This window comes from Mercenaria mercenaria, unplaced genomic scaffold (assembly GCF_021730395.1).
Source record: "Mercenaria mercenaria strain notata unplaced genomic scaffold, MADL_Memer_1 contig_4478, whole genome shotgun sequence".
NCBI lineage: Eukaryota > Metazoa > Mollusca > Bivalvia > Venerida > Veneridae > Mercenaria > Mercenaria mercenaria.
In genome coordinates, this window is record NW_026462708.1 from 34,057 (window position 1) to 44,225 (window position 10,169).

Genomic DNA, 10,169 nt, shown 5'->3' on the forward strand with positions numbered 1-10,169 from the left:
CTGTCGTATCCAAGGGTTATTTAATGTAATTTCAAGTCACAGATATGTCAAGGTCAGAAATGAACTTTTGAAAATGACTTCTAAGGTACTAAAGGAAGCAAAATAGTGCATTTATTAATAATAAACTCAACAACTTTTCTAACTCCACACCTGATTTTTTTCTTTTATTGCCAAATTTTGACAGATTTGAATGATGTTGTACACAAGGTTTAATGACTATTTTATTATAATAAAACATAAAAACAATCATAGCCTGAATCCTATTCATTTAACCGTAAGGGTAACAACAAGGTAACCCTTAAATTAAATGTCACATAATTAGTATCACAGCAGAAATTCAAAGTATCATATTCTGAATGTTCAACTATGTTTAGCTGAAATGGCACATCCGTCAATATTTTCAATATGAACATATTTATTTTATATCCGGTTTGTGATGCCATTGATGACACCAATTATTGACAAAATTGTTCGTAGAGACCAGCACCAAGTTGCATCCATTCTGTGACGTTTTATTTTTAGGTTACCTTATTTGAACTGTCATGGCTCAGTGAATGTACGCACAGTTGATAGCGCTGTTATGTTTATTTAACTGAACTGGTTATTAAACAATGTGTCAGATTTTCATTCAAATCTGTCAAAATTTGGCAGAGATAAAAACAAAAGTCAGGAAGCAACAAAATTTGAATTTAAGCTTTGAACTGACTATCAAAAGATTATTTACATATTGTACACCTTTTGATAAATGTGTGCGAAAGGGAAAATATGGTGGTTTTGAGGACGAAGACTACATCGAAAATAAATAACATATATATAAAATTCTCACATAAACAGTTAAAATCACTTTACTGTCATGTAATACAACCAAGTATTTTAGCTCAGTTAGGAGAGCGCAGATCTAAGGATCGCGGGGTCGTGAGTTTGATCCCCAGGAGAGGTGTATGTTTTCCATGATGATTTGATAAGAGACATTGTCAGGAGTAATTTCGTCCCCCACTTCTGAATCATATGGAAAAGTTGGCAGTTACTTACGGGGAAAAGGCTAATACTTAAAGGCTTATACTCAGAAACACTGATTAGGTTAATTGACCGCCGCTACATGACTGAAATACTGTTGAAAGTAACATTTACATATATGGAATGCTTCTCCAGCTCCTAAAGAAATGATTTCAATACTGGTGATAATTCATTATATGATATATATTTATGTTAATTTGTCCATGCGGTGATTGTTAAATAGGACCATTTTAGAGGAATAACTGAAATATTGGTCACAATATAGGTGTACACAGAACATGTATGGTAATAAACAAAACAGAACAGATCTGTAGGAATTCAACTAGTTACTCTATACACCATGTCTTTGATATGCTGTAATTTCTTTCCTTTTTTTTTACTATTGGTCAGATATTTATCATCATATTTTATGTATTTGTAATTTAATAATTTAATTCTGAAAATTCAGCGCGCTATTTCTTTTTCGAATCTTATATTTTTTGGCTTTGCTTCCACTCTCTCACTTCCTGTTCAAAACAAAACTTGAAAACGAATTAGACATAACAATTTACACATCTGACACTTGGTTTCAGACAGGATGTCCTTGATTACATTGTGAAAAGAAAGCTAGTATCTTGGAACTGAAACATTAGTCATTCATATGTTTTACAAATTAAAATGTAGAAATAACTTTCTTCATGGTGAGAAGACTGAGCATGAAGAAGAGATTTGTAATTCAAAACGATGGATTTATAATAAACAAATACTGTCGATTGAATATGTCAAGCTAAGACGTCTATAGCTTGTGCTCACATTTGTTTCATTTTATAACATCAGATTCCTTTGTGATACATTGGTACGTTTGCTCTACCCGGTTCTATCACCAACCAAATACTCGGAAATCTGAAGACGTTGTAACAGGAAAACAAACATGCTTACTCCTATATTCACAGTCATAAAGATATTACTAATAATATTCGATATACTTTCAAATTCACTGACAATTATTAAGCCTTTTTGAAGTTATGACATTGATAGAACCAACATAAACAAACACAGGTAGTTACAAATTGTAGATATTGAAAACACTTGAAGAGCGGTTACCAGTCCTTATAATAGCCTACTGTTAATGTGCAAAGAATTATTATTTAGCTGATTCAAAAATATGAAGAGTACCATTTTCATGCTAATGGAATGAAAATAAAAACAACATAACATTTGCGGGTTATCTAATATCTATATTCAAACTTTGATACCGCTTAATTTTTGTACATAGATGGTATTTCTAAATGCACACACATTCCTGAAATTACTACAACACATGCGTAAACCACTGGAATAGAGTTTTAATTGACAGCATATAATAGACCATTTTAGGTAATGCTTGAGAGAATTTGCGCATTTCATACTATCTCACAATGCAAACAGACTTAATCAAACTGAGTTTGCTATTTTACGTCCTCGACGAGACAAGCAAAATGTGTTCGAGATATCAGTAGTACAAGCCAATGTGAAGTACACATATATAGACCTGACGATGAGTTCGAGCCAAGAGTAGTAAGCGAATAATCCTAATTCGAGTAAACGAAGTTTAACTGTACCAGTCTTATAATACGCGCCATAGATTTTTTCTACCTGTACTGTTCTCATAGACAATCATACAGGCAATCAACTAGCCTTTTTAAAAAGTGTTAACCTGAAAATGGAAGTATTAGAAGATCAAACATGAAAAAGATAGCTTTTATCAATGAACAAAATATCAGAGCGTACGAAAAATTAAGCTCATTCTATAGAAATAACTTTAGTCGTTTTGAATTTTGCCAGTCTCAAATGCAATAAATCTACACAAAGTAATTTATTTACTTCTCAAATTCATAATTATCACTGAAAAATTACAAGTTTATATTGAAAGGTAGCAAAAATGGCGAAAATCTGACGTTTATAACAAAAATGCACTTATTGACCTTTGACCTTGTGCTGTGACCTTACTATGACCCTTAGAAGGCGACAGCCCCCCTGAAACTTTTCCATTTTTTATAAAGTTAACAATGAACATGGCTGTCGGGCATTAACAAAAAATGCCATCAAAGGCAATTTCTAGGCCACTTTTCTGGATATATAGGCAGACTATTAGTCACTTAGCACCGAATAGTACCACCTCAGATTAGCAGGTTCAGTTGAGTACTGTTTGATCTGCATTTGTAATAGATACATGTTATCCAGCACTTTAAGGATTAAGAGGTCTAATGTCACAAGCAGAGAAAAATGTTAAGTGATATTTCAGAAAAATAATAGTGCTGATATATTTCTTACTTTTTATTGTATGTATCACACATCAAAAATTCAATGCTCCAAAGGCAATGCTGTCTGAATGTTACTTCACACACATTTGTTTTTCCGGCTTATGAACAGAAACACACTTTATCTGGTGTTAAATATGACACAAGTGATTATTTACTCTTTTTATGCCCCCGAAGGGAGGCATATAGTTTTTGAACCGTCTGTCGGTCTGTCAAGTCTGTCCGCAATTTTCGTGTCCGGTCCATATCTTTGTCATCGATGGATGGATTTTCAAATAACTTGGCATGAATGTGTACCACAGTAAGACGACGTGTCGCGCGCAAGACCCAGTCCGTAGCTCAAAGGTCAAGGTCACACTTAGAGGTTAAAGGTCATTTTTCATGATAGTGCATTCGTGTCCGGTCCATATCTTTGTCATCCATGGATGGATTTTCAAATAACTTGGCATGAATGTGTACCACAGTAAGACGACGTGTCGCGCACAAGACCCAGGTCCGTAGCTCAAAGGTCAAGGTCACACTTAGACGTTAAAGGTCATTTTTCATGATAGTGCATTCGTGTCCGGTCCATATCTTTGTCATCCATGGATGGATTTTCAAATAACTTGGCATGAATGTGTACCACAGTAAGACGACATGTAGCGCGCAAGACCCAGGTCCGTAGCTCAAAGGTCAAGGTCACACTTAGACGTTAAAGGTCATATTTCATGATAGTGCATTGATGGGCGTGTCCGGTCCATATCTTTGTCATTCATGCATGGATTTTAAAATTATTGGGCATGAATGTGTACCACAGTAAGACGACGTGTCGCGCGCAAGACCCAGGTCCGTAGGTCAAAGGTCCTAAACTCTAACATCGGCCATAACTATTCATTCAAAGTGCCATCGGGGGCATGTGTCATCCTATGGAGACAGCTCTTGTTTTTAATTCATCGCTCTTCGCTTGCTTCTAAAAATGATGATTTGAAAAAAAAAATATTTTAATTTTTTTTCGCCTGCTCGCCCTAAATATTTTTGAAAAAAATCCAAAGAACAAGACATCAATTTGGTGTGGCCTTAGAGGTCAAATGCCCAATTCAAGAATGACTTTGTCCTGAGCATTTCTTTTTCATGCATGGAGGGATTTTGATGTATCTTGGCACAATTGTACACCATCATGAGACGAAGTGTCATGCACAGGTCCCTTCTTTAGAATTACTTCTCTTTGTTATTACTATAAATAGCTTATATTGTAACTTTTTCATTATTAGTCATAGGGAAGAATCGAGACCATTTTTCTGTGGTACAACATGCATGTAACATCCAATTTTGAGGTGTATTTTGAGCTATCTCTACCTCAGGTAAGGATTTTTGTGTGGACTTAGAATTTTTGCTTGATTTTTTTTGTTTTGTTTTTTACTATAAATAACTTATTTGATACCTTTTTGATAATTGGCCAAAAATGCTATGTGAAAACAACTATAAGGTTTTATACATACAGATTTTAATCCAAGTGTTTTGTTGTAACATATTGTATATATAGTACAATATATTAATATATTATTGACAGATATCAGTTCATTATGTTATACTGCAGTAGAGAAAATTAGTTGCCTTCCAGTAGGGGACTTTGTATTGCATGGCAATACTTCATTCACTTGTTCTTACTCGAATTTCACGAGTTAGCGACCGCTTAATTCAATCCCTGAATGTACCAGTGGGGGCACACCCTGTGTCCTACAGACACATTCTAGATTGGTTAAAGTTTTTGATACAGTCAAATATCTTTGTAACTATCAAAGCTATTGACTGAAACTTAATAGTTATTTACTATCAAAGTCTACACTGGGAGAAATAATCCTTATAACTCTGATTTGAATTTTGATAGAGTTATGCCCCTTTTTAACTTTGAATCTTTTGGTTAAAGTTTTTGATCAAGTCAGATATTTTACTATCAAAGCTTTTGACTTGAAACTTAAAATAATTATTTACTATCAAAGTCTACACCAGGAGAAACAATCCCCATAACTCTGATTTGAATTTGACAGAGTTATGCCCCTTTTTAACTTAGATATTTAGCTCACCTGAGCAGTGCTCATGGGGAGCTATTGTGATCACGTTGTGTCCTTTGTTCGTTGTGCGTCTGTGCATCCGTCTGTCTGTCCGTCATCAACAATTGTGTTTAAAAGACATCTCCTCCATAACTACTGAATGGATTTTGATGAAACTTGGCATGGATGTTCCTTGAATTGTCCTCTACCAAAGTTGTTCAAACGGTTCTGCTTGGTTGCACATAGGGGCCGCCAGAGCTAAAAATAGAAAAATCTTCAAACGACATCTCCTCCTAAACCCGGATGGTCTGATTTTGAAATAATTTCACACAAATGGTCCTTATATCGCCCTCTACCAAGATTGTTGAAATTATATTGATTTGTCAAAAAACATGGCCGCCAGAGGGCATGGTCACTTTTCCCTATATGTCTATAGTGGAAACTTTAAAAATCGCCCTCTACCAAGATTGTTGAAATTATATTGATTTGTCAAAAAACATGGCCGCCAGAGGGCATGGTCACTTTTCCCTATATGTCTATAGTGGAAACTTTAAAAATCGTCTTGTGCGAAACTGCTGGCCCGATTTTAGAATAATTTTACACAAGTGGTCTTTGTGTGACTCTCTACCAAGATTGTTCAGATTATTTTGTTTGTCAAAAAACATGGCCGTACAAGGGCATGGTCACTTTTCCCTATATGTATATTGTGGAAATTTTAAAAATCTTCTTGTGTGAAACTGCTGGCCCGATTTTAGAATAATTTTACACAAATAGTCCTTATGTCAACCTTTACCAAGATTGTTCAAAATATTTCGATTCGTCAAAAAACTTGGCCGTCAGAGGGCGTGGTCACTTTTCCCTATATGTATATAGTGGAAACTTTAAATATCTTCTTTTGTGAAACTGCTAGCCTGATTTTGAAATAGTTTTACACAAATAGTACTTATGTCACCCTCTACCAAGATTATTGAAATTATTCCAATTCGTCAAAAAATATGGCTGCCAGAGGGCATGGTCACTTTTCCCTTTATGTATACCATACTTGTCCAAATTATTGCCCTAAGGTCAAAAGATGGCCACACCCCTGTGTCTGACATGTACTTTCTATAGGCATTTATATTAGAAACTTTGAAAATCTTCTCTTCTGAATCATTAATAGCTAAAGAGCCTTTGGCGTGTCAAAACAGATTTGTAATGTCTACCGTAATTGTTCAGATTATTATCCCCCGCCGATGAAATCGGGAGGGGGATATTGAAATGGCGTTGTCCGTCCGAGCTCACATTTGCATACTTCGGTGGCTATAGGAACAATAGGTAACTGTACTTTTTCTTTGATGTCATTCATTCCGTAAGGCTTTTATGTGGCTATTTTTCTGTTACGTGGCTAAAAGAACAATAGAGAGAACAAAAGAGTGAAAAAAACAATGGAATTCCAGTGGATTGCTACATAAATTCCACTGGAATCTGCTATGTTACTGGAATACCAGTGGAATTACCAAATATACCACTGGAACTGGAATTTGAAATACCAGTAGAGGTGGAACTCCACTGGAATTTGAATTTGAAATACCAGTACAGGTGGAATTCCACTGGAATTTGAATTTGGAATACCAGTACAAGTGGAATTCCACTCAACAGAATTTCATGATTTGTGAATAAAATAGCACCAGTTTTGGCGGAAAAATGATGGTTTTTATATAGTTTGAAGTTCTGGACCAGATTTATGTGAATAGAGTAAGTGCCTTATATTATGTTGAAAACAAAAGAAGTTTAAATCAATTATAAAATGTGATATTTTTTCTGTTTCTTTTATTCATATAATTCTAGTCAGATGCAGTCATATTTTTGTCATTGGTTTTCATGACTTTTATTCTTATACATGTAAATATTTTGATCAGTTCTTGATTTCCATGCTTCTTACTTTGTCAAAATATGTGTTTTTGTGCCCCCACTGTGAGTGGTGGGGGCATATAATTTTAGTCTAGTGTCGTCCATGCATCTGTACGTCCATCCGTTTGTGTGTATGTGTGTAGGAAAAAAAAATGTGACGCTCCTAGCTCAAAAAGTATTTAATAAAAATTGATGAAATATTGCATAAGTCTTTAACATGATATGAACGTTTGCACCTTCTATTTTTCGTCTGTCTCTGCTCCCTATTTCTAGAGTTATGGCCCCTGAAATAGTCAAAAAAGCACATTTTCACCTTGTGGCGCACCAAGCTCAAAAAGTATTTGATATAAATTGATGAGTCTAAATTATTATGATATGACCTTATGCACCTCCTATTTCTATTTTCCAGCTGGCAATGCACCCTTCTCCCAAATTCCAGAGTTATGGCCCCTGAAATAGTGAAAAATGCACATTTTCATCTTGTGATGATGCATCTACATCAAAAAGAATTTCATATAGATTAATGAAACCTTGCATGAGTCTATAACATGATATGAACTTCCGGGCACCTCCTACGTTTCGTGGCCATCGCCTATTTCTAGAGCTATGGCCCCTAAAATAGTGACAAAATGCACATTTTCACCTAGTGACTCACCTGGCTCATAATGTATTTGATATAAATTGATAAAAACTAGCATGAGTCTTTATCATGATGTAAACTTGCACATCTCCTATTTTACACATGATGATGACACCTACATCCAATTAAAAGCAACATTGCAAGATATATATTTACCTAACGCAAGGATTTAAGTCACATGATAAATAATAACATCCACTGACAGACAGGGCCATCTGTCAGAATCATCATCTGTCCAGTGTCCCTTGAATGCCCGCCAGTTGCAGTGGGAAAACAAGCACTTCCCAATCATACAAACACAAGACAAAGAGATGATATTTAATAGGATGATTTGTATTGTGGTCACTCAGTCTCAGTTATATGGAGCCTGTCTTGCTGAAGGGTTTGCCAGTGTTTTCCATATATACATAGACTACAAATATACACACTGTGGTACCTCAGCCACTGACACCACTACTTGTAGTACTACATCCTATTGTATGTACAAATGTACATGTCTATGAGATCTTTTTGCTTTAATAATCTAAAAAGTTCACATTCTCCTGTAGGAATATTATTCTAGTGATATGAGACAAATGACTGGCAGTGTCACCAACCAGTTGTTAATATAAACATGTAAGTTTTGTTACAAGTACTAAAACAAAAATATAGTTTATTGTAAACTTTCTACTTATGAATATTTATACTTGTAACATATATATGGTAACATGCATTAGAAATATAATCAAATTCTTCTCAAATGTTGTTTCTTTTTGTAATTCTAACAATATAACCATTAACATTTAATAGCTTAAAAAACTACTATGCTGACTTTTATTGCTGGTACTTCTTGTTGAAATAAAGTTTGTTTTACTGTTCATACATTACTTTTTTCTTAATTCAGCCGAACCTATTAAAGCCTCCTCTCACCTAATTCCCCTTAAATCCTTTTGTACCATGTAATTAAAATTAGACATCCTCTGTAAAAAGTTAAACAATTTTCAAAAAAAATTAATGTACATACTGACTCTGCAGATTTATTGAAAATATAGTGTATAATTATGTAAATTTGGTGAAAAACTAGAATGTGTCTGTAGGACACAGGGTGTGCCCCCCATTGGGGCATTTGTCACAAATAAGGGGCAATAATTCAGATGTTTGCAGTGTTAATGGGGTTTAGCCGAAACAAACATTTTATGAAAAGGATTCATTATTCTGTACCATATATTTTTGAGCTATGAGCATCACAAACAAAAAAACCACTATTTTGGCTATTTCAAGGGCCATAACCACTCTGTAATAAGCACAAAGATTCTCAAGAAGAATGCCAAGTGTGAAAGGTCACATCATGATAAAGACTCAAGCAAGGTTTCATGAATTAACATAAAACACTTTTTGAGCTAGGCACATAATAAGATGAAAATGTGCATTTTTTTTACTATTTCAGGGGCCATAACTTTAAAAATAGGGGGTGGAGACGGCCAAAAAATAAGAGGTGTGCAAGTTTATATCATGATAAAGACTTTTGCAAGTTTTCAAACATTTATATTAAATACTTTTTAAGCTAGGTGTGTCAAAAGGTGTAAATGTGCATTTTTTACTATTTTAGGGGCCATAACTCTGAAAACAGGGGGCAGAGCCAGACAAAAAATAGGAGGTGTGCAGGTTCATATAATGACAAAGACTCATACAAGGTTTAATCAATTTATATGAAATACTTCTTGAACTAGGCATGTCACAAGTTGAAAACATGCATTTTTAGCTCACCTGTCACAAAGTGACAAGGTGAGCTTTTGTGATCGCGCGGTGTCCGTCGTCTGTGCGTGCGTCCGTCCGTAAACTTTTGCTTGTGACCACTCTAGAGGTCACATTTTTCATGGGATCTTTATGAAAGTTGGTCAGAATGTTCATCTTGATATTATCTAGGTCAGTTTCGAAACTGGGTCACGTGCCTTCAAAAACTAGGTCAGTAGGTCTAAAAATAGAAAAACCTTGTGACCTCTCTAGAGGCCATATATAACACAAGATCTTCATGAAAATTGGTCAGAATGTTCACCTTGTTGATATCTAGGTCAAGTTTGAAACTGGGTCACGTGCCATCAAAAACTAGGTCAGTAGGTCTAAAAATAAAAAAACCTTGTGACCTCTCTAGAGGCCATATATTTCACAAGATCTTCATGAAAATTGGTCAGAACGTTCACCTTGATGATATCTAGGTCAAGTTCGAAACTGGGTCACGTGCGGTCAAAAACTAGGTCAGTAGGTCTAAAAATAGAAAAACCTTGTGACCTCTCTAGAGGCCATATATTTCATGAGATCTTCATGAAAATTGGG

The 10,169-nt window shown here is 35.0% G+C and overlaps 1 long non-coding RNA gene across 1 annotated transcript; it reads left to right on the forward strand.

The window, feature by feature from the left end:
- The first annotated feature begins 3,542 nt into the window (after positions 1–3,542).
- On the forward strand, positions 3,543–4,224 carry LOC128553905 (uncharacterized). Its single transcript, XR_008369463.1, has 2 exons — positions 3,543–3,626; positions 3,953–4,224. It is a non-coding gene; the product is annotated as an uncharacterized LOC128553905 (long non-coding RNA).
- Positions 4,225–10,169: the final 5,945 nt, after the last annotated feature.